Source organism: Bos grunniens, chromosome 8 (genome assembly GCF_055505025.1).
Source record: "Bos grunniens cultivar Pamir isolate PY7600 chromosome 8, Bosgru_T2T1.0, whole genome shotgun sequence".
Classification (NCBI taxonomy): Eukaryota; Metazoa; Chordata; class Mammalia; order Artiodactyla; family Bovidae; genus Bos; species Bos grunniens.
In genome coordinates, this window is record NC_141172.1 from 70279024 (window position 1) to 70302894 (window position 23871).

The window sequence follows — 23871 nt, forward strand, 5'->3', positions numbered from 1 at the left end:
GCCATCCAGTACCCTGTCCTTCTCCTCTTGATGACAGCATCGCAGTCTTCCTCTGAAGAACCATTCCATTACTCACCAACATGAGGTTCTGGTGGGTTCTGTCTACCAGGGGTGGGCAGTGGACCCAGGACCATGGCCACTTAGAGACGTCCCCATGTTAACCATCATGTATGGCTCAGGTTGGGATTTCACTGGTGTGGAAGGGAAGAAGCAGGTGGTGAGGACCACATCCACCTGGAGATGTTGGGCAGCCATCTGCTCACTGGTTGGGGAGAGGCTGCTTGAGAATACAGCTAACATAAAGGATAGAGAAGCTGAGAGACTGAAGGGATGCACCAGACTCACAGAAGACCGAGAACTTAATCAATAAAGGTTGTGTGTGTGTGTTCCGTTGCTCGGTTGTGTCTGACTCTTTTCGACCCCATGGACCACCAGCCTCCTCTGTCTATGGGATTCCCCAGGCAAGAATACGGGAGTGAGTTGCCATTTCCTTCTCTAGGGGATCATCCCGATCCAGGGATTGAACCACGTCTCCTGCATTGCAAGTGGATTCTTTACTGCCAAGCTAACAGGAATAAAGGTTGAGTATGGTATAATTGCTTCACTGCCTGGCTATTCACTCATATCTCTTTCTCTCCTTTTCTTTTTTTTCCTTCTTCTCTATCCACCCCCTCATCTGTCTCTCCCCCTCTCTTGCTCACCCCACCCTCTTCAAGTCTCCCTATTCCCTGAGACATAACTATATTGAAATTAGGCCAATCAGTAACCCTACAATGGCCTTTAAGCATTCAAGGGAAAAGAATTGCATGTTTCTTTAAATTAAGAGCTAGAAATGATTAAGCTTAGTGAGGAAGATATAGTGAAAGCCAAGATAGGATGAAAACCAGACCTCTTGGCCAAACACTTAAGCAAGCTGTGAATGCAAAGGAAAGGTTCTTGAAGGAAATTAAAACTGTTATTCCACTGAATATATGAATGATGAGAGAGCAAAATAGTCTTACTGCTGATATGGAGAGAGTTTCAGTAGTCTGGAGATGATCAAACTAGCCACAACATTCCCTTAACCAGGGTCTAATGCCAGCAAATTTGGAAAACTCAGATGTGGCCACAGGACTGGAAAAGGTCAGTTTTCATTCCAATCCCAAAGAAAGGCAATGCCAAAGAATGCTCAAACTACTGCACAATTGCACTCATCTCACATGCTAGTAAAGTAATGCTCAAAATTCTCCAAGCCAGGCTTCAGCAATATGTGAACCGTGAACTTCCTGATGTTCAAGCTGGTTTTAGAAAAGGCAGAGGAACCAGAGATCAAATTGCCAGCATCCACTGGATCATGGAAAAAGCAAGAGAGTTCCAGAAAAACATCTATTTCTGCTTTACTGACTATGCCAAAGCCTTTGACTGTGTGGATCACAATGAACTGTGGAAAATTCTGAAAGAGATGGGAATACCAGACCACCTGACCTACCTCTTGAGAAATCTGTATGCGGGTCAGGAAGCAACAGTTAGAACTGGACATGGAACAACAGACCTGTTCCAAATAGGAAAAGGAGTGCGTCAAGGCTGTATATTGTCACCCTGCTTATTTAACTTATATGCAGAGTACATCATGAGAAACACTGGGCTGGAAGAAGCACAAGCTGGAATCAAGATTGCCAGAAGAAATATCAATAACCTCAGATATGCAGATGACACCACCCTTATGGCAGAAAGTGAAGAGGAACTAAAAAGCCTCTTGATGAAAGTGAAAGTGGAGAGTGAAAAAGTTGGCTTAAAGCTCAACATTCAGAAAATGAAGATCATGGCATCCCATTACTTCATGGGAAATAGATGGGGAAACAGTGGAAACAGTGTCAGACTTTATTTTTTGGGCTCCCAAATCACTGCAGATGGTGACTGCAGCCATCAAATTAAAAGACGCTTGCTCCTTGGAAGAAAAGTTATGACCAACATAGATAGCATATTCAAAAGCAGAGACATGACTTTGCCAACAAAGGTCCGTCTGGTCAAGGCTATGGTTTTTCCTGTGGTCATGTATGGATGGGAGAGTTGGACTGTGAAGAAGGCTGAGCGCCAAAGAATTGATGCTTTTGAACTGTGGTGTTGGAGAAGACTCTTGAGAGTCCCTTGGAGTGCAAGGAGATCCAACCAGTCCATTCTGAAGGAGATCAGCCCTGGGATTTCTTTGGAAGGAATGATGCTAAAGCTGAAACTCCAGTACTTTGGCCACCTCATGCGAAGAGTTGACTCATTGGAAAAGACTCCAATGCTGGGAAGGATTGGGGGCAGGAGGAGAAGGGGACGACAGAGGGTGAGATGGCTGGATGGCATCACTGACTCGATGGACGTGAGTCTGGGTGAACTCTGGGAGTTGGTGATGGACAGGAATGCCTGGCGTGCTGGGATTCATGGGGTCGCAAAGAGTTGGACACGACTGAGCGACTGAACTGAACTGAACTGAATCCACAGCATGAGTTGCAGCAAACTCTGGGAGATGGTGAAGGACAGGGAAGCCTGAAGAGCTGCAGTCCATGGGGTCATGGAGAGTCAGATATGACTTAGTGACTGAGCAACAACAGCAGTCCAGAGCAGGGCCCCAGTTCTCTTCGGTTCTATAAAGGTTGAGAGGTAAGGAGGCTGCAAAAGAAAAGCTCGAAGGTAGCAGAGGTTGGCTTTTAAGGTTTAAGAAAAGAAGCAGTTTTTATAGCACAAAAGTATAAGGTGACGCAGCTAGGACTGGTGTAGAAGCTACAGCGAGTTATCCAGAAGATCTAGCTAAGATGACTAATGAAGGTGGCTCCACTAAACAACAGATTATCCTTGTAGACAAAACAGGCCCATATGGGAAGAAGAAGTCGTCTGGGATTTTCAAGGCTAGAGAAGAGAAGTCAGTGCCTGGTTCCTAAGCTTCAAAGGACAAGCTGCTGCTGCTGCTAAGTCACTTCAGTCGTGTCCGACTCTGTGAGACCCCATAGACAGCAGCCCACCATGCTTCCCCGTCCCTGGGATTCTCCAGGCAAGAACACTGGAGTGGGTTGCCATTTCCTTCTCCAATGCGTGAAAGTGAAAAGTGAAAGTGAAGTCGCTCAGTCGTGTCCGACTCTAGCGACCCCATGGACTGCAGCCTACCAGGCTCCTCCGTCCACGGGATTTTCCAGGCAAAAGTACTGGAGTGGGGTGCCAAAGGACAAGCTAACTCTCTTGTTAGGGGCTCATTGGAAAAGTCATTAGCTGGTGACATTAAGTTGAAGCCAGTGCTCATTGGCCATTCCAAAAAAGTGCTAAATTGACTCCACTTGTGCTCTATAAATGCAACAACAAAGCCAGGATGACAGCACATCTGTTTACAACATGGTTTACCAAAAACTTTAAGCCCACTGTTGAGACCTACCGCTCAGGAAAATGTTACTGTTTATTGTCAATGCACTTGGTCACTCAAGAGCTGTGATGGAGGTGGACAATGAGATTAGTGTTGCTTTTATCCTGCTAATACAGCATTCATTCTGTAGCCCAAGAATCAAGGGTTCATTTTGACTTTCAAGTCTTATTATTTAAGAAATAGATGTTGAAAAGCTATCACTGCTGTAGAGAGTGATTCCTCTGATGGATCTGGGCACAGGCAATTGAAAACCTTCTAGAGAGGATTTCCCATTCTAGATGCCATTCAGGACATTATGGGGACTTCCCTTGCTGTCCAGTGGTTCAGACTAGAGTGATTCCTCTGATGGATCTGGGCACAGGCAATTGAAAACCTTCTAGAGAGGATTTCCCATTCTAGATGCCATTCAGAACATTAGGGGGACTTCCCTTGCTGTCCAATGGTTCAGACTTCACCTTCAAAAATGCAGGGCATGTGGGTTCAATCCCTGGTTGGGAGGCTGAGATCCCACATGCTTGGTGACCAAAAACCAAAACATAAGGCAAAGCAATATTATAACAAATTCAATGAAGACTTTTTAAATGGTCCACACAAGAAAGAAAGAAAAGAAATTATGATTCATGAGACAAGGGCAAAATATCAACATTAACAGGAGTTTGGAATAAGCTGATTCCAAACCTCATGGATGACTTTGAGGGGCTCAAGACTTCAGTAGCAAAGTAACTGCCAAGGTGGTGGAAATAGCAGGAGAATGAGAAATGAAGCCTCAAGATGGGACTAAATTGCTGCAATCTCATGATAAAACTTTAATGGACAATGAGTTGCTTATCGATGTGTGAAGAAAGTAGTTTCTCGAGACGGAATCTACCCCTGGGGAAGATGCCATGACTTTTGAAATGTAACAAAGGATTGAGAACATTACATAAGCTTAGTTGATAAAGCAGCAGCCGGGTTTGAGATGGTTGACTCCAACTTTGAAAGAATTGTGGGAAAATGCTATCAAACAGCATTGCATGCTACAGAAAAATCATTTGTGAAAGGAAGAATCAGTCAATGTGGCACACTTCATGTGGTCTTATTCTTAAAGAAATAGTCACAATTACCCCCACCCCGTCCCCCAGCAACCACCACCCTGATCGGTCAACAGCTGTTAACAACAGGGCCTCTACCAGCAAAATGACAACTCAGATGGTCAGTATTTTCTAGCAATAAAGTATTTTAAATTAGGGTTTCCCAGTGGTAAAGAATCTGCCTCCAATTCAGGAGATTCAGGAGACACAGATTCATTCCCTGGGTCGGGAAGATCCCCTTGAGAAGGCCATGGCAACCCACTCCAGTATTGTTGCCTGGAGAATTCCATGGACAGAGGAGCCTGGCAGTCTACAGTCCATGAGGTTGCAAAGAGTTGGACACGACTGAAGCAACTGAGCACACACACACACATTTTAAGAGTGTGTACTCTGCTTTCTTTGACAATAATATTATTGCACACTTAATAGACTACAGTATAGTGTATGCTGCTGCTGCTGCTAAGTCACTTCAGTCGTGTCCGACTCTATGTGACCCCATAGACGGCAACCCACCAGGCTCCCCTGTCCCTGGGATTCTCTAGGCAAGAACAATGGAGTGGGTTGCCATTTCCTTCTCCAATGCATGAAAGTGAAAAGTGAAAGTGAAGTTGCTCAGTCCTGTCTGACTCTTAGCGACCCCATGGACTGCAGCCCACCAGGCTCCTCCGTCCATGGGATTTTCCAGGCAAGAGTGCTGGAGTGGAGTGCCATTGCCTTCTCCAGTATAGTGTATAGATACTGTATACTACACAGTTTGTATATTGTAAAAACACAACTTTTATACCTGGAAACCAAAAAAGTTCATGTCACTTACTTTATTGCAATATTCAGTTTATTGCAGTGGTCTGAAATTGAACCGGCAATATCTCTGAGGTCTGCCTGTATATGAGCAAATAAATTCTCTTAATTAATTAATTAATCTTCATTAATTAAATTAATCTGGTTTGAGTTGGATCTCTGACATTTGCAACTGAAAAGTTGTAATATAATTACAACTAACCTGACTCACCCATCCCCTCTGGGGATACATTTCATTGTGCCCTCTTAGAACACATGTTGAGTGCTCCGCACGGTCCCCTGTATTCTCACCTCTTCCCTGAATGCCTCTTCCACCTCCTTTCATTGGGTGAAATGTGGCTCTCCCTCCTGTCCCTGGTCCCCACTCCCCATCCCCCGCAATGCTCTCAGAAGACAGTCCATTCCACACCCCCTCATCTTCAAGTACCTCAGGGCATGAACTGAACAGGAGCTCTCCTTGCTTTCTGTCACCATTTTGAAACCTCTTCTCTTTTTTTCTGCTTGAAACTTTCCAGTTCTTTCAAGCTCAGTCTCCACCAGTCCTAACTGCTGTACCTGACAGCTTGCTCGTCACCGCCACACACTCACAGGGACTTCAGCTCCAGCCTCGCTCATAGACTTTCTCTTTGGTCCCCTCCTGGCCATTTTCAGTGACCTCAATTTCCACATGCATGATTCTTCCAACTCTCTGGTCTCCATCCCCTCAGCCACCTTAGACCTCCCAATCATCAGTAATCAGAACACATCCCAGAACTCAGATTCATAACCCACTATCATCTGTTATCCTTACAGCTAGCATACTCTAGTACCTCTAATGCAATAATTCTTTGAGCTTCTCACTGCCAATTCATGGTCCTCATATTCTGGATTCTATGGTCCATTATGATAGTAACTCCCCTGAAAATACACTAAATCTTTTGTCTCTCTTGTTTTCTACTATCCTTACTATGCTGTATTTTCATATGGGTTTTTATATTATTTTTATCATTATAAAATTATATTGTTTAAATGATTTTTATTAATATAATATTAATTATATACTAATTACATTATAATAGTATTCATTATTATTAATAATATTTTATAATATTTCTTTTATTGTATATGTGTTTTTGCATTATTTACACTGGAAACTATGTTTCCCAGAATCCCTTTGAACAGTTCAGGGTTAGAGCTGATCAAAAGCAAAGCTGTATAAGAATTGGGAGGCAAAATGAAAGAGCAGTTGTAACACCCTGAAGGCAGTTGTCGGTTAGAGGCAGACACAAGCGTGCCAGAGGTTTGCTCTGGGTCTCTTCTTCCCAGCTGCTGGCTCTGATGTCCAACAGTGATGCCAGGACACGCGGGACACATTGGTGTGAACTCCAAAGCTGTAGCCACAGAGAACCAACAGTTGTGGATGGACTTCTATCTCAGCCCCCTTTGTAATCTGACTACAGCAGCTGGATGTGGCTAGCTTACAGAAAGCCTGCCAATGTCTACATGTCACCAGAGCTGGTTAGTGGCTTTTCTCTCATCCTTCAGCTCCGAATTTGGACATTTCTTCCGCAGCTCCTCCTACGGTTGTGTAAGGTCTAATTACTGTAATGAGCTCCTATTCCACAGTGTTTACTTAGCTCAGTCCCAATGACCCACTTTCTCTGAGCTCACCCCAGAGGTGCTGAATATTGCTGGAGAAAACACACAGTCCTACTGACTGGTTTCACTTGAATTCATGACCACATAGTAGTCACCTGCCTTTTGTCTGTCCAGCATCCTCTCCCTCTTCTTTGTGTAATCACATCACAGATTTCCTGACAAAGTAGCTGTCCCTCACTGAACAGTCTTGATGAGACTTTTAATTAAATCATTGTTCTTGGCTTCCATTTGGCCAATCAGATGCTCTCCCCTTGGGATTTCAATGTGGGGAGAATGGAACTTATTTATCCCAGTGGTTGCCTTCTACAAGTGCCATCTGTGTGTTCTTGCTCTTGAGATTCCCCAGTGCTAAGCTAGTCCCTGGTGCTCTAGCCCTTCTTTTTCTAGGACCACATGAACTCTCTCATTCTTCCAACAGATTTTTTACTTAGTAAGAGCTGACATCTGAGGCACAGACCTCAGATGGGCACCCCACTCTGCCCAACAATCCTGCTAACTTTCCCCAGTCAACATATATTCTCATATTCCAAGGAATTTATTCCATATCATTTTATCTCTTCTCACACCTGTGTTCTGTTCTGCTCAACTTCAGTCTCATACTTCACTAGGGAAAGGGAAGCATTTGGCATCTTCCTATCACCAAATCTACAGACCTATTGGGAGCTAAACTCATATTTTCTGGTTTCTTTCCAGTTACAGTGCTGTCCTTATAAGTATTCTAAATCTCTCTGCTCAAATCAAAGGCCAAGTCCTCCACCTATGCTCTGAACCCACCTCCACTTACCATCTCACAGATTATATGCCTGAGTTTATCAATCTTCCCTCGCTTCCCCTTCCTCTATTGGATCTTTTCCATCAGCATACAATTGTGTCTTCCCATCTTTTAAAATATAGTTGATCCTTGAACAACATGGGGGCTGTGGGTGTGGACCATCTTTGCATTCAAAAATCCAAGTATAATTTACAATCAGTGCTTGGTATCCACATTTCCTTCGTATCTGTGTTTCTACGTTCTTGGATTCAGCCAACTGAGGGTTGTGTAGTACTGTAATATTTACTATTGAAAAGTATCCCATGTAATTGGACCCACACAGGTCAAACCCATGTTGTTCAAGGGTCAACTGTACATCCTTCCTTGACTCTATGCATATCATTCCATTCTCTGCTCCCTGTTCATGGCCAAACTTTGGGAGAAAGTGATTTTTGCTTTATCATGTCTCATTCTCTCTGAAAGCTTCTCCTAACTGGGTTTCCATTTTGAGCACGCCAGTGAAAGCTGTTCTTGTGTTCTGGTCACAAATGACATCCATCTTGCCGAATTCTGCAGTTGCTTCTCTGTTCTCATCTTTCTTTTCCTCCCAGCTGCACTCAACACAATCAGTCTTTCCCTCATTTCCTAAGTTTTCTCTGTTTCTGTGATATGCCACGCCCTTTTTTTTTGGGGGGGGGAGTGGGTACACTGTGTGGCATGTGGGGCCTTAGATCCCTGACCAGGGATCAAACTTTTGCCCACTGCATCGGGAGCACAGTAGTCGCCAAAGAACTACCAGGGAAGTACCTTCAGACTCTTGATTTTCCTCCACCTCATAGATTGCTCTAGAGATTATATGCAACACTCCACATTCCCCCTATATTTCAGTGTTTGTCATACCGTAATTATCTTGCTAATTTTTTTCATAAGCTATCTTATTTTCAGTCTTTCTCTATATTCACACCAGAATATAAAGCCCTTTGGAACAGGAATTTAATTCTTATTGTCTGTACTCTTCATTTGGCACATAGTAGGAACTAAATGTTTTTTGAAAGAAATCATGTCATGTATCCCAGACCTTTTATCATCCAGGTCACCTTTCTCTCTGTGCCCTCAAGCTGGTCACTAGCCCTCTAAAAATGTGGCCCAATTTGGAGGCCCACATGAGCACAATTACTTTTTTTTTTTTTTTTAAGATTCTTTAAAAATGTGGACCATTTTTAAAGTCTTTATTGAATTTATTACAATGTTGTTTCTGTTTCATGCTTTGGTTTTTTGGCCACAAGGCATGTGGCCTTGGGATGAGGGATCAAAGCAGCATCCACTGCATTGAAAAGCAAAGTCTTAACCACTGGACCAGCAGGCAAGTCCCAAGCATAATTGCTTTGGACCCTCACAAAGATTTACCCCTTGACCTAATTCTAGTCTGGTTCCTGTGAACCCTCTTCTCAACCAGGCCCTGACTTTTGGACTTCCGTGTTCATCTCTGCTTAGTCCAGGCTTAGCAAGAATTCTGCTGTGTCAGTTTAGTGAAAATCACACTTCCTTGATTTCTGAGCAAATTCTTTATCCCCTACACTCAGTATCTTACCACCCTGGCCTGCCTTTGGCAAAAATCCTGTCGAGTTGGTTTAGGCAGAGTCCCCCTTACCCTTTAAGTTTCTTCTTAGTAATTTTCCATCAGATGACCCCGTTCCTTGGCTGTAAATCTCCACTGGCCCTTGTTGTATTTGGAGTTGAGCCCAATCTTGCTCCCCTACTATAAAGCCCCATTGTAGTATTCCCCTTGAATAAAGTCTGCCTTATCATCTTTTCTTGTTTGTTTTTAATTAATTTTTATTGGAGTATAGTTGCTTTATAATGTTGTATCAGTTTCTGCTGTACAGCAAAATGAATCAGCTGTATACATACTTTGTTGTTGCTTATTTTCTGTCATGTCTGACTCTTTGCAATGCTATGGACTGTAGCCCATGTGTCTTATGCACACCTAGTTTTTAAATAACACAAAAAATAAGAATGTTTTCAGAAAGAAAACAATCCAGTTGTATCACATGTGGAAGCAGCATCAAGGCTTTTAGATTTTTATATCTTCATTCTTATCTCTGACACCTACTAGGTCTATGAACTTGCACTAGACACTGAAATTCTCTTGAGTGTACTGTATCTCACCTGTAAAATGCGGATGTGGGTGATTCTGGATCCAGTTACAGGGTGCTGGAGGAGTGAACCCCTTGAGGTACAGTAGATCTGTCCAGTTCATGGTTCTGTGACTCGCACTGGGATGGGGTCTTCCTCATGAAAGTAGAGGCCTTTTGGCATCTGCTCTAGTGTCATTTACAATAATGAAGCACTGGGGGTGGGGGGGGGGAATCCCAATGACCACCAATAAGATATAAACTACCATACACACAGTGGGCCATTGTGAAAAATGGGCCACTGTGCACTAACTAAAAATCATGTTTTAGAAGGATTTTTATTTTAATTATTTATTTTCATTTTTAAATCTTTGGGCTGCACTGTGTGGCGTGTGGAATCCTAGTTCCCTGACCAGGGATTGAACCCACACCCCCTGCATTGGAAGCATGGAGTCTTAACACTGAACCACCAGGAAAGTCCCCTAGAAGCATTTTTAAAGATGTAAAGAAATAAGTGAAAGTAAATGAAAAATATGATTTATGTATACAAAATTATCCCAGAATAATGTGGAGGGAAGTATATGGAAATGTCAAAAGAGGTGATTTGGGATGTTAAGATTATTATTTTTCCCATTGATTTTACTTAGCTCTACGTTTTAAAGTTTTTATATGTGTATACATTATATATTCTGGAAGAATAAAACCAGAAAACATTTTGATAGGCCTAATATATGTATAAAAAGTCATAACCATTTATGCATTTTAACTATACTAATTCCATTTTGGGGATTCAGTCTAAGGAAATAATTTAAATTACAGAATATACTGTATTCAAACATGTTAATATGATTTTTTTCATAATAGTGTAAAATTGGAAACAGCCTAATAATGTAGGAATGATTAGCTACATTAGATGAGAATTCATCATCTATCAGAAATCAAAGGCAGACTTTTTTTCCCACAGCACTTTTAAAAAATTGGAGTATAGTTGATTTACAATGTGGTATTAACTTTCAGATGTCCAGTAAAGTGATTCAGATATATATATATATTTTTTTCAGATTATTTTTCCTTATAGGTTATTACAAAATATTGAGTATAGTTCTCTTGCTATAGAGTAGGTCTTTGTTGAATATCTATTTTATATATAGTAGTGTCTGTGTTAATCCCAAACTAACTGCTAATTTCATAATGGCCCCAAATTAAACAACTTTCAATGGATAAGTTAAATACATGTGGTCAAAGGCAGACTTTTAAATTGTGTATATAAAGTCTACCATCACAAAAGATTATGAAGTAATATTCAGTGAGAAAGTAGAATAAAATTATATTGTTATTACAACTAGATAATTTTTTACAAAGCAAAAAAATAAAGCACTAAAAATCTAGAATATAGGAAGGAGATGATCATTTTGTGTGGTGAGACTATAACTGTAATGTTATCTTGACTTTTGTATGCTTTCCAAATAAAAGCATGTATTATGTGTGCAAATATTTTAAAAACTAAAAAAACCAACTATTTTAAAACAAAAAGTATCTGCTCTAGGGGAGGGAGACTGACAACTGAGCATATCTCTTTCTGGGTGGCTCCCGGAGTTGGGTGGAGACAAAAGTAATAATCGGCTGTCCTTATTCCAAGAGCCCGAGGCCCCATCCCCAGAGCAGGGGCTCCCTGGCCCCAGCCTCTCACTGCCAGATGGTACACACTCTCTTCCAGCCACACACAGCCTGGGCCATGAAGGTCCAGCCCAGGATGTGGGTCTCTCCAGCGACTGCCTGAAATCCTCAGAGATGGGGCGGCGGAGGGGGGGGGGGCTTCCATCACTCATTCCCCAGCCTGCTCCAATCAGAAAAATCCCCCTTCCATCACTGTCACCCTCCTCTGCTCTTCCTCCTTCCTCTAGGGCGCTTTCCGGAACCACGCTGATGCTAATGGACGGTGTATCTTACCGAGTTCCTTCGACACAACAGTCACATCACGTAGAACATTTTAGTGAATCCACAGCGAGGTCTGTACCCACCTTGAGAGATGTGGACAGTTACCCTCATTTTGGGCTTCCCTGGTGGCTCAGTAGCAAAGAATCTGCCTGCCAAGCAGGAGACGCGATTTCGATCTCTGTCAGGAAGATCCCCTGGAGAAGGAAAAGGCAACCCACTCCAGTATTCTTGCCTGGGAAGTCCCATGCACAGAGGGGCCTGGCGGGCTACAGTCCATGGGGTCACAAAGAGTCGAACACAACTTAGCGTCTAAACAACAACAACAAATCCTCTCTCCTGATCTCAGGAGATTCAGAGAGAGGAAGCCATCTCCTTAAGGTCACACAGCTACTGAAGGGCAGATACATTTGGTTGTTAATACTACTCCCAGTCCATGCGCTTAACCAACATCTCCTTGCAGACTGAACACCCAGCCGGTGCTCTCAGCTATACTGTCTCTCCTCCTGCAAGGGCTACCCCACTATTTTCACTGGCGGTGGCTTTCTTTTCTTATGTCCTTCTCCAGTCATCCTTCCTCCTCCAACTTCCTGAGATCAGAGGCAGCAATTTCAGTAGCCTGTGTGTGTGTATATGTGTGTGTGTGTATCGTAGTTTCTTTCCTATTACAGCCCCCACAATGGCACTTACATGGTGAAACTGAAGCTTCATAATAAAAGTTCATAAAGCTCCAGTGAACAACTTTACACTTAAAAACACTCACAACCTAAAAGTTGAGAGTTATGTTTATTCAGTAGGAATTTTTATGACTTAAGCCCAGGAGACAGCATCTCAAGTAACCCTGAGAGAACTGCTCAAGGAAATGAGTTGGAGCGGGGAAGGCAAGGGGGAGCCAAGTTATATAGAAGTTTCACAACAAAGGGCAGGTAATCTGAACATCAAAAGATTATTGCTAGTTAAAGAAAACCAGATAACCCGCGTTAAGGAATTGAGCGCTTTTCTATGTATGGGAAGATGCAAGAGTCTGGGTTCATTGAAATCATTCTTTTGAAATGTACCTTAGTTATCTGGGGCCAGAATCCCGAGTTTCCTTGGGGCTCGCTGTGGCTGCAGTCTGATGATTGCTAGATGGCAGGTATTCTTTCCTTTCTGAGTTCCCTCTGGGCTCACCAGCTCACCATCCGTGGTGGCCGCAACTGCTAATGACTGTGACATACTTCATGTACTGATTTGGCAGGTATTATTCCATTTCTCCACTTCCCTGGTGGCTCCACGATAAAGAATCTGCCTGCCGTTGCAGGAGACACAGGTTCAGTCCTTGGGTCAGGAAGATCCCCTGAAGGTGGAAATGGCAACCCACTCCAGTATTCTTGCCTGGAGAATCCCACGGATAGAGGATCCTGGCAGACTACAGTCCACTGGGTCACAGAGAGTCAATATAGCTTAGCGACGCATTTGTGCTAAGTCTCTTCAGTTACTTTGTGACCCCATGGACTGTAGCCTGCCAGGTTTCTCTGTCCATGGGATTCTCCAGGCTAGAATACTGGAGTGGGTTGCCATTTCCTTCTCCAGGGCATCTTCCTGACCCAGGGATCAAACCTGCATCTCTTACATCTCTTGCATTGGCAGGCAGGTTCTTTACCACTAGCATCACCTGGGAAGCCCCTGGCTTAGCAATAAACCACAACAACTGAGTGTGACTAAACAACAACAATCGAGTGTATCAGGCTTATTAAATCTTATTAACTCTTCCAACCACGTGGAGTAAGAATTATCATCTGCATTTCATAGTTGAAAAAACAGAGGTTTAGAAAAGTCAAGAAACTTGTCCCCCATCACCTAGCTGGTGAGCGGCTCCCCAAAGCCCCCACCACACTTGCCTCCATGGGCCAGCTTCACAGTCTGGCTCACTCTTGACAACTTTTCTCCAACCAGTCTGGTGTTCCATCCATCAGTCCTCCCAAATCAGCCAGTGTCTACAAACCCTACTCTGGACCTGGGTCCCTGAAGGGACTAAAAAAGCAGGCAAAACATAGCCCCTGCCATGGAGTTACTGAGGAGACAGGACAAAGACACACAGAAACTGGACTTCCCTGTGGTCCAGTGGCTAGGACTTCACGCTCCCAGTCCAGGGGTCTGGCAACTAGATCCCACGTGCCCCAACTAAGACCCAGTGAAACCAATAAATAAATATTTTTTTAAAAGAAGAAAATGAGAAAAGACACACAGAAACTTAACACACAACTCCTGGGTGACCCCTGCCAAGCCACTTCCCTTCTCTGAGCCTCAATCTCCTTATCTGCACAATGAGGGAGTCGCACTGGAAGGCTGCAAGTACACAATCTTCCCCATCTATGATCACCTGAGTGTAACCCAGTTAATTACAAGGTGGGGATGCTGAGGCCCAGGGATTAGGGCCGTCCCAGAAAAGAGTGGAGCAAAGCCAGAAAATAAAACCACAAGATTTGACCCTTGGAGAAACTGGCTTTGTTGCTAAGAATAGGACAAACACTCAAGAATGAGCCCAGTAGGGGCCCAGCGAGGGGAGAAGGGGTGCATTTACTGCTCTGTCCTTTTGTATCTGACAAAGCCGGAGAGAGTGTCTCCCCAGTGTGGATTTCCCCTTAGTGTTTGGGCATTCGAGGAAAAGTAAGCTGGTTGCTTCCAATCCTTTCATTTCCAGGGGACCTCAAGGTACCCTGAGAGCAGAAAGGCTACAAAATGAGTCACTTCTAAGCCTTTCTCTTAGGAACAAGAAAGGGTGCTTGAGTGTGGAGGAGGGAAGGGAGTGAAGCACCTGCAGGTTAGGAGATGAGGAGCTGAAGCAATTTGGAGGCTGCCTTTCCTTCAGGGCATCGGGGTAGGAATACACGCAGTCCCAGAGTGGCTGCTCTCTGGGCCATCCTACTCCAGGTGTCGGAATGTCATCCAAACTTTACACTGCCGATCCAGCCCCGTCTTCAGTACCAAACCAAGACACTCAGACTGTAATTACGGCTCCACCATCCGAAGTTTATCTTTGCTCCATCTCTTTAAGAAGGTGCCTATAAATCACAGTGTAGGTAAGGTTAGATCAGGATTGTGGTAGGCTGAATAATAGCTCCCTAAAGGGATCCACTGGCTTCCCAGGGGATGCCTGTCAACACAGAGGATGTGGGTTCGATCCCTGGGTCGGGAAAATCCCCTGGAGAAGAAAATGGCTATCTACTCCAGTACTCCTGCCTGGAGAATCCCATGGACAGAGGAGCCTGACGGGCTACAGTCCATGGGGTCGCAAAGAGTCGGACACTAAACAACAATTTAAAATATATCTTTTTAGATATAATTCACAGTAATTCATTGTAAGCAGAAAGCATGATTGCTTCTCTTTGCTGGTTCTTGGATATCTGGATTAAAAATTCATTTTAAAGGAACCTCCCTGGCAGTCCGGTGGTTTAAGATTCCGTGCTTCCAATGCAAACAATGCAAGTTCCATCCTAGTCAGGAAGCTAAGATCCCACATGCAGTGTGGTGCAGCCAAATGAGTATAAAAATATTTTTTTAATAAAAATTATTTTAGGTTAGTGGTGAAAGGCAAAACTATAATGAACCAGACTTGGCAAGGCCTAATTTTATATTGGCGATACGAAACTCTTGCTTTTGTATTTGAAAATTAGTTTTAAAATCTCTATATCAGACGTGTACTGATTGAGACTGCCCTTCCTTCAGTGCATCTAGGAAGGAAGTATACTTCAGTATACCCACTCCAGTATTCTTGCCTGGAAAATTCCATGGACAGAGGAGCCTGCAGGGTTACAGTCCATGGAGTTGCAAAGAATCAGACATGACTGAGCAACTGAGTATGAATGCATGTGTACTTTAGTATACAGGACACAAAGACTAATATATATACTAGGAAAGGAGAAAAAATTAGCAAGTTAATTCCTCTTACCTGTGTGTTTACTTCCATCCAAGTGAAGAATCATTTGTTCCATTCTGTCCAAAATGGGGCATCTACATAGAAATAAGTATCTTTTTTAGGCACTAACTTATCAACTTCATATGCATCATATAAACAGCTCATAATTCTAGGTCTTCTAACAAGGCAAATACACTAACCATTAGCTTTGGAACCAGATGTGTAAATAAAAACAAAACACATGGTTTGCTTATCATTCTTCCTTGAGAAGGAGGTAGCATGTGGATTTCAGTTTTGCCGTATGTCTTGGATATGTTTGTGCTTTACATGTAATTATTATTCACAAACATGATGTTTATCACACATGATGGGAATTATCATTGACTCTACAAATCACTATCTGGAATAATGACTGTTTGGATTGTAATTCTGCTGATGAGCAAAGGTTTGAACAGTAGCATACAAAAATCCAACCAGCTCAGGCTAAGGTGCAAGTTCTGCTCTAGGAGGGAAGAAACTTTGTATCCTATTATAAGATAATCACTAAAGGAATGTTGCCTATAAACTTAAGTCATACACAAAGACTGCAGGAACCCTTCCTCCCAGGTAATGAGCATTAAGCTAAAATACTTTTGTTTAGCTCACAGGAAACATCCTGACCAGGCCCATCTGTGAATAGCTATAGGAAGGCAGAAATGAACACATTTCTACCAAAGTCTGGCTGGAGCAAGGTCTTTACTTCTTAGCCTTTTAGTATAAAAGAAGTCTGAATTCTAACAAAGAGTGTTTTTTGGGACACTAGTCCATCTTCTCCAACTGCTGGCTTTCTGAATAAAGTCACTAACTATTCCTTGCCCTAACAACTCATATCTTGATTTATTGTCCTATCTTATGATGAGCAGTAGGAGCCTGGACTCAGTGGTAACAGTGTTGTCATTAGGTATTAACCCACTTGCTTTCCAAAGCAGCTAGTAAATGTTTACTAGAGCTCCTTGTATGAGTCAAATGACAGAGCATGGACAATCATTAGATACTGAGAATGGTCTTTACCATTATTCCCTCGTGACTGTACTGTTGGCTTTGTGGAGGTACCAAGATGGGGCTCAAAGAAGTATCATCTGTTCTACCCTAAAGAACGATAATAAAAACCTAAATATGAAACAGAAAATAAATCGTTAACCAGTTCTGTTAATGAGCTAGTTAAAATCATTAACTAATTCTGACATAGAATTGGAAGAGACATCAGTGAAGGCATGAACTGGACGTCCAAAGAGAAAAGATTAACATATATATACTGCTGCTGCTGCTAAGTCGCTTCAGTCGTGTCCGACTCTGTGCGACCCCATAGACGGCAGCCCACCAGGCTTCCCCGTCCCTGGGATTCTCCAGGCAAGAACACTGGAGTGGGTTGCCATTTCCTTCTCCAATGCATGAAAGTGAAAAGTGAAAAGGAAGTAGCTCAGTCGTGTCCAACTCTTAGCCATCCCATGGACTGCAGCTTACCAAGCTCCTCCGTCCATGGGATTTTCTAGGCAAGAGTACTGGAGTGGGGTGCCATTGCCTTCTCCGCATATATACACTACTATGTCTAAAACAGTAGGGAAGCCTGGCGTGCTGCAGTTCATGGGGTCACAGAGTCGAACGACTGAGCAGCTGAACTGAACTGATGTCTAAAATAGATAACAATGGGAACCTACTGTATAGCACAGGGCACTCTACTCAGAGCTCTGTGGTGACCTGAATGGGAAGGAAACCCCAAAGACGGGATGTATGTACACGTGTAGCTGATTCATTTTGCTGTACAGTAGAAACTAACACAACATTGGAGAGCAACTATATTCCAATAGAAATTAATATAAGAAAAAGAGAAAGAAATACGATGCCTCCTAAGAGAATAAACGCAACAAATGAGAGGTGGGCTTGTTGGGTGTGTCTGAGGCTGCGGTTGGATCTGGCGGCCACAAGCAGCTTGCGTGCTGTTGAAGTAAGTTGGTGGTGTTGCTATTCAGAGTCTACATCATGTCTGCTTTGCGACCCCCATGGATTGCAGCACACCAGGCTTCCCTGTCCTTCTCTATCTCCCAGAGTTTGCCCAAGTTCATGTCCACTGAATCATCTCCTCTGTGCTATCCTCAGGGTAGAATACGTATAAACAGTGCCGGATACTATTTTTAAAGGCCCAGCTGCTGTTGCCTGTCGGTGGACACTGATAACCTAGAGTGCCCAGGCATGGTTCTGAGTGTCATCCTGTAGTTCCTTCTTTCCAAGGCAGAGGATCACCCCCACAGCATGTTCTTTTTCCAGGCTGGTACTCACTTGCAAGGGGTGCATTTTAGGATTTGGTCCTGAATGTGGGTTCTTTGGGATTCATGGTAATTTAGGATGAGTGTCCTTAAAGACTGTTTCACATAGTATGGTTCAGAACTTGTTGTCTGAGCTGTCCTGGGTCAGTTTCAGCCCATGAAGTGAGTTTTTCCTGGGCTGGGTCCTCTCTGGACTGGGGAGCCCGGGACCACATCTCACTCTTTTGTTATATCCTCCTCCCTATCTTGCCCAGTGACAGGCCTGGAAGGATACACCCTAAACCTGAACCAAATTACAAAGTTAAATGGATGTCAGTGGAAGGATTTCATGGGATTTGATTTTTTATTTATTTATGGCTGCACTGGGTCTTCATCGCTGCCCCTGAGCTTTCTCTAGTTGTGGTGAGTAGGGACTAGTCTCTAGCTGTGGTGCACGGGCTTCTTATTGCGGTGGCTTCTCTTGTTGCAGAGCACTGGCTCTTTGCACCTGGGCTTCAGAATTGTGGTGCATGGACTTAGTTGCTCTGTGGCATGTGGGATCTTCCTGGACCAGGGATCAAACTCGTGTCCTCTGCTTTGGCAGGCAGATTCTTAACACCTGAACCACCAGGGAAGCCACTGGTGGGATTTTAATAGCAACCTGTGAACTTGAGAAGCTAGGGAGTAAGGGAGAATGAGTCTTCCTACCATTCACATTGTCAGAGTTTCTCTCCTTCCGTAGGCTTGCCTTGAAATCACTGCTAGACACATTTCTTGTCTAAAGATAGGTAAGTAACTATCCTCAAACAGACTGGGGATGTCTCTAAAACTTCCAGGACCATATCTGAAGTTTTAATGGCAATGAGCCACTGATTACTTTTTGCCTCCATTCCACCTGGGGAAAAATCCCTCAAGTTCACTTTACTCTGAGGCCAATGGACAGATATGTGAAGGGCCTCCAGGCCATGTGGGCTGCTGGACATGGAGAAGGACATGGACAACGGAGTGTCTCAGAGCCAAATACATGGAAGACAGTCCAGGCTGGATTTGTCCTCACACACAGCACAAGACAAAGCAGAGACTGTCCACCCAGCCACAGCCTCCCTGTGTGGGGATCGCTGAGCTGGGGGCTATTTCCTCCACTGCAGACCTGGAAGTGGTGAGTGTGACAGCCATAGCAAGCTGCTCTGACATTCAAGTCTGAACAGGCATAGGTGGGAAGACCAAACCACCTGCCCCTTCCTGAGGGTATTAGGGCAGATGTGTAGCTGTAATGTCCCTTCCAGAAGCAAGAACACCTTCTTAACCCTTTGGTGGCATTTGCCTCTTGTAGATGGGCACTGGGGCTTCTCTGGTGGCTGAGTGGGTAAAGAATCTGCCTGCCAATGCAGAAGATGCATGGGTTTGATCCCTGGGTAAGGGAGATGCCCTGGAGAAGGGCATGACAACCCACTCCAGTATTCTTGCCTGGGAAATCCCATGGACAGAGGAGCCTGGCGGACTACCGTTCATGGGGTCACAAAAGAGTCGGGCACGACTGAGCGACTAAACAACAACAACAGATAGGGCACTGCCCTGGGAGGGGCACATGCCTTGGATCATATAGTGGGAGCCAGTGGGGGACCCCTGGCCTGTGGCTCTAACTCCCAACTTTGCCCAGAGGGCCACCCTGCCCTAACCCCACTGGCTGTCACCATCAGATCTAACTTCTCTTCTAGAAAGTACTATTCTCCCATTCTTCCTTTTTTTTTTTTTTCTGTCCTTGTGGCGATTTGTTTTTGTTTGTTCCTTGTTCATTTTGTTCCACACTGGTTGGGGAAGTAGACTGGGGAGGCCCAGAATCTCTGGGCTATGGGTAGGTTGCTATCTCTGGTGCACAAGTCTCTCTGCAGGGCTCGCCCCTCCCTCGCAGCTGGCAGCTGCAGCAGGGAGATGCCTGCAGTCTGGAATCTGCAGTGGTCCAGCTGAGGGCTGGCTCCCTGCCCCTGCAGATGGTCAGGATGACGCCTTGGCTGTGTCAAGCATCTTCTATGTCACCCCCACACATGTGGGGCCCCGCAGACCGTTTCTTCTCTCCTCCTGAGGTTTCTTTTTGCTGCTCTATGGTTGAGAATGAAAGGCTTGGAGATTGCACCCTGTTATCATGTGACAGTCATTTACAGCCTCAAGCTCTAAGTCAGGGGTCAGGAATGAACCCAAAAGGAGGCATCACTGGGGAGGACTGACCACGCTGCTCTAGCTTGGGCCAGGCAGGCAGAGGTGTATGTGGAGCCCAAGAGCCTTCCCCTTGGTCTTCTGTGCCTCAGTTTCCCCATTTGAACCAATGTCCTCAAGTAACAGAGGATGAGATGGTTGGATGGCATCACCAACTCAATGGACATGAGTTTGAGCAAACTCCAGGAGATAGTGAAGGGCAGGGAAGCCTGGCATGCTGCAGTCCTTGGAATCACAAAGAGTCCATGGGGTCACATGATTGAGTGACTGAACAACAACCTCAAACAACTTATTGCTCTCAGAGCAGAATACTTGGAAAAACCTAAAAATATAAAGAAAAAAATCACCCACAATTCTCCCATTAATATCTTTCTGTTTTCATCTATTTTGCATAACTGAAACACCCTGCCTATACAATTATGTATCCTGCTTTTAAACGATGTGTGTGTGTGTTAGTCACTCAGTCATGTCTGACTCTTTGTGACTCCATGGACTGTAGCCCGCCAGGCTCCTCTGTCCATGGGATTTCCCAGGCAAGAATACTTGAATGGGTTGCCATTTCCTTCTCTGGAGGATCTTCCTGATCCAGGGATCCAACCTATGTTCCTGCATAGCAGGCAGATTCTTCACCACTGAGCCACTCGGGAAGCCCGTGTTTAAACAATAATCTTTCCATAATGAACAAATCATTCATGTTCATTGCACAACATTCAGAAAATTGAAACACAAAGAATTAAAATGACTTTTTGTTGCTCCTTTGAGAAATAACAAGCATTAATATTTTCATGTTGTCTAAGTCTTTTTTAAAAAAACTTTTTTTAACTTTATTTTTCAACGTTTTTAGCCACACCATACCTGTGCTAATCCAAGCACCCAATTCTTCCCCCCGCCCCCCACCCTCCTTGGCAACCACAAGGCTGTTCTCTCTGCCTGGGAGTCTGTGTCTGTTTCATAGAGAAGTTCATGTGTGTCATAGCTTAGATTTCACATGTAAGTGACACCACATGCTATTTGTCTTTCTCTCTCTGACCTACTTAACTTAGGATGATGATCTCTAGGTCCATCCATGTTGCTGCAAATGGCACGAGTAGCATTCCATTGCATATGTGCACCACATCTTCTTTATCCATTCATCTGTCAATGGACATTGAAGTTGTTTCCATGTCTTGGCTTTTGTGAATAGTGCTGCTAGGAACATAAGGGTGCGAGTATCTTTTCAAATTATGGTTTTGTCCAGACATGCCTAGGAGTGAGATTGTTGGATTATATGGCAACTCCATTTTTAGCTTTTTGAGAAAACTCCATACTGTTTTCCATAGTGGCCATACCAATTTACATTCCCACCCACAATGCAGGAGGGTTCCCTTTTCTCCACATACTCTCCAGTATTTGCTCTTTGTAGACTTTTTAATGATGGCCATGCTGACTGGTATGAGGTAGCATCTCACTGTAGTTTTGATTTGCATTTCCCTAATAATTAGAGATGTTGAGCATCTTTTCATGCGCCTATTGGCCATCTATATGTCTTCTTTGGAGAAATGTCTATTTAGATATTCTGCCCATTTTTCAATTGGGTTGTTTTTTTTCTTTGTTGTATTGTATGTGCTTAATTATGGCAACCCACTCCAGTACTCTTGCCTGGAAAATCCCATGGATGGAGGAGCCTAGTGGGCTGCAGTCCATGGGGTCTCAAAGAGTCAGATATGACTGAGCAACTTCACTTTCACTTTTCACTTTCATGCATTGGAGAAGGCAATGGCAACCCACTCCAGTGTTCTTGCCTGGAGAATCCAAGGGATGGGGGAGCCTGGTGGGCTGCTGTCTATGGGGTCGCACAGAGTCAGACACGACTGAAGCGACTTAGCAGCAGTAGCAGCAGCATGGGCTTAATTGGGCTTTCCTGGTGGCTCATCAGTAAAAGAATCCACCTGCAATGCAGGAGCTACAGGAGATATGGTTTTGATCCCTGGGTCGGGAAGATCCCTTGGAGAAGGAAAAGGCAACCCACTCCAGTATTCTTGCCTGGTGAATCCCATGGACAGAGGAGCCTGGCGGGCTACAGTCCATAGGGTCACAAAAAGTTGGACACAACTCAAGCAACTTAGCAAGTATGCATATGCATGGGCTTAATTAGCTTGGCTTTTAGATGAGGAATTTGAGGCACAGAGAAGTTAAGTGCTTTGCCTAAGATCACAGAGATAAGAAGTGGTAGAGCTGATATTCTAAGCCAGTTGGTTTCCAAGTCTCTGCATATAATCCTCTCTCTCTTTTTTTAAAGATTTTTTTGATGTGGATCATTTTTAAATTCTTTATTGAATTTGTTACAATATTGCTTCTGTTTTAGGCTGTGGTCTTTTGGCTGCAAGGCATGTGGGATTTTAGCTCCCCAATTGCACTCATCTCACACGCTAGTAAAGTAATGCTCAAAATTCTCCAAGCCAGGCTTCAGCAATATGTGAACCATGAACTTCCTGATATTCAAACTGGTTTTAGAAAAGGCAGAGGAACCAGAGATCAAATTGCCAACATCCGCTGGATCATGGAAAAAGCAAGAGAGTTCCAGAAAAACATCTATTTCTGCTTTATTGACTATGCCAAAGCCTTTGACTGTGTGGATCACAATAAACTGTGGAAAATTCTGAAAGAGATGGGAATATCAGACCACCTGATCTGCCTCTTGAGAAATTTGTATGCAGGTCAAGAAGCAACAGTTAGAAATGGACATGGAACAACAGACTGGTTCCAAATAGGAAAAGGAGTATGTCAAGGCTGTATATTGTCACCCTGCTTATTTAACTTATATGCAGAGTACATCATGAGAAACGCTGGACTGGAAGAAGCACAAGCTGGAACCAAGATTGCCGGGAGAAATATCAATAACCTCAGATATGCAGACGACACCACCCTTATGGCAGAAAGTGAAGAGGAACTAAAAAGCCTCTTGATGAAAGTGAAAGTGGAGAGTGAAAAAGTTGGCTTAAAGCTCAACATTCAGAAAACAAAGATCATGGCATCCAGTCCCATCACTTCATGGGAAATAGATGGGGAAACAGTGGAAACAGTGTCAGACTTTATTTTTTGGGGCTCCAAAATCACTACAGATGGTGACTGCAGCCATGAAATTAAAAGACGCTTACTCCTTGGAAGGAAAGTTATGACCAACCTAGATAGTATATTCAAAAGCAGAGAGATTACTTTGCCAACAAAGGTCCGTCTAGTCAAGGCTATGGTTTTTCCTGTGGTCATGTATGGATGTGAGAGTTGGACCGTGAAGAAGGCTGAGTGCTGAAGAATTGATGCTTTTGAACTGTGGTGTTGGAGAAGACTCTTGAGAGTCCCTTGGAGTGCAAGGAGATCCAACCAGTCCATTCTGAAGGAGATCAGCCCTGGGATTTCTTTGGAAGGAATGATGCTAAAGCTGAAACTCCAGTACTTTGGCCACCTCATGCGAAGAGTTGACTCATTGGAAAAGACTCTGATGCCGGGAGGGATTGGGGGCAGGAGGAGAAGGGGATGACAGAGGATGAGATGGCTGGATGGCATCACTGACTCGATGGACGTGAGTCTGAGTGAACTCTGGGAGTTGGTGATGGACAGGGAGGCCTGGCATGCTGCAATTCATGGGGTCGAAAAGAGTCGGACACGATTGAGCGACTGAGCTGAACTGAATTGAACTGAATCAGGGATCAAGCCTGCACCCCCTGCATTGAAAGGTGAAGTGCTAACCACTGGACCACCAGGAAAATCCCTATAACTCTCTCTTACGAAGCC

The 23871-nt window shown here is 44.0% G+C and overlaps 1 long non-coding RNA gene across 10 annotated transcripts in view; it reads right to left on the reverse strand.

Annotated features, from left to right (window-relative positions):
• The window catches only part of LOC147367384 (uncharacterized), a 78991-nt gene that overhangs the window by 18804 nt on the left and 36316 nt on the right, over positions 1-23871 (reverse strand). For 2 of the 10 annotated variants that reach the window (XR_015170056.1, XR_015170060.1), the window contains exons 1-3: positions 16655-16788; positions 15638-15699; positions 5264-5328 (exon numbers count right to left, since the gene is read on the reverse strand). The exons of 2 other annotated variants lie outside the window; for them this stretch is intronic. This is a non-coding gene — a long non-coding RNA (uncharacterized LOC147367384). Of the gene's footprint in view, positions 1-5263; positions 5329-14170; positions 14751-15637; positions 15700-16654; positions 16789-23871 lie in introns of those variants that run through there. 6 more of the 10 variants (XR_015170054.1, XR_015170057.1, XR_015170058.1 and 3 more) reach the window with 4 other exon arrangements.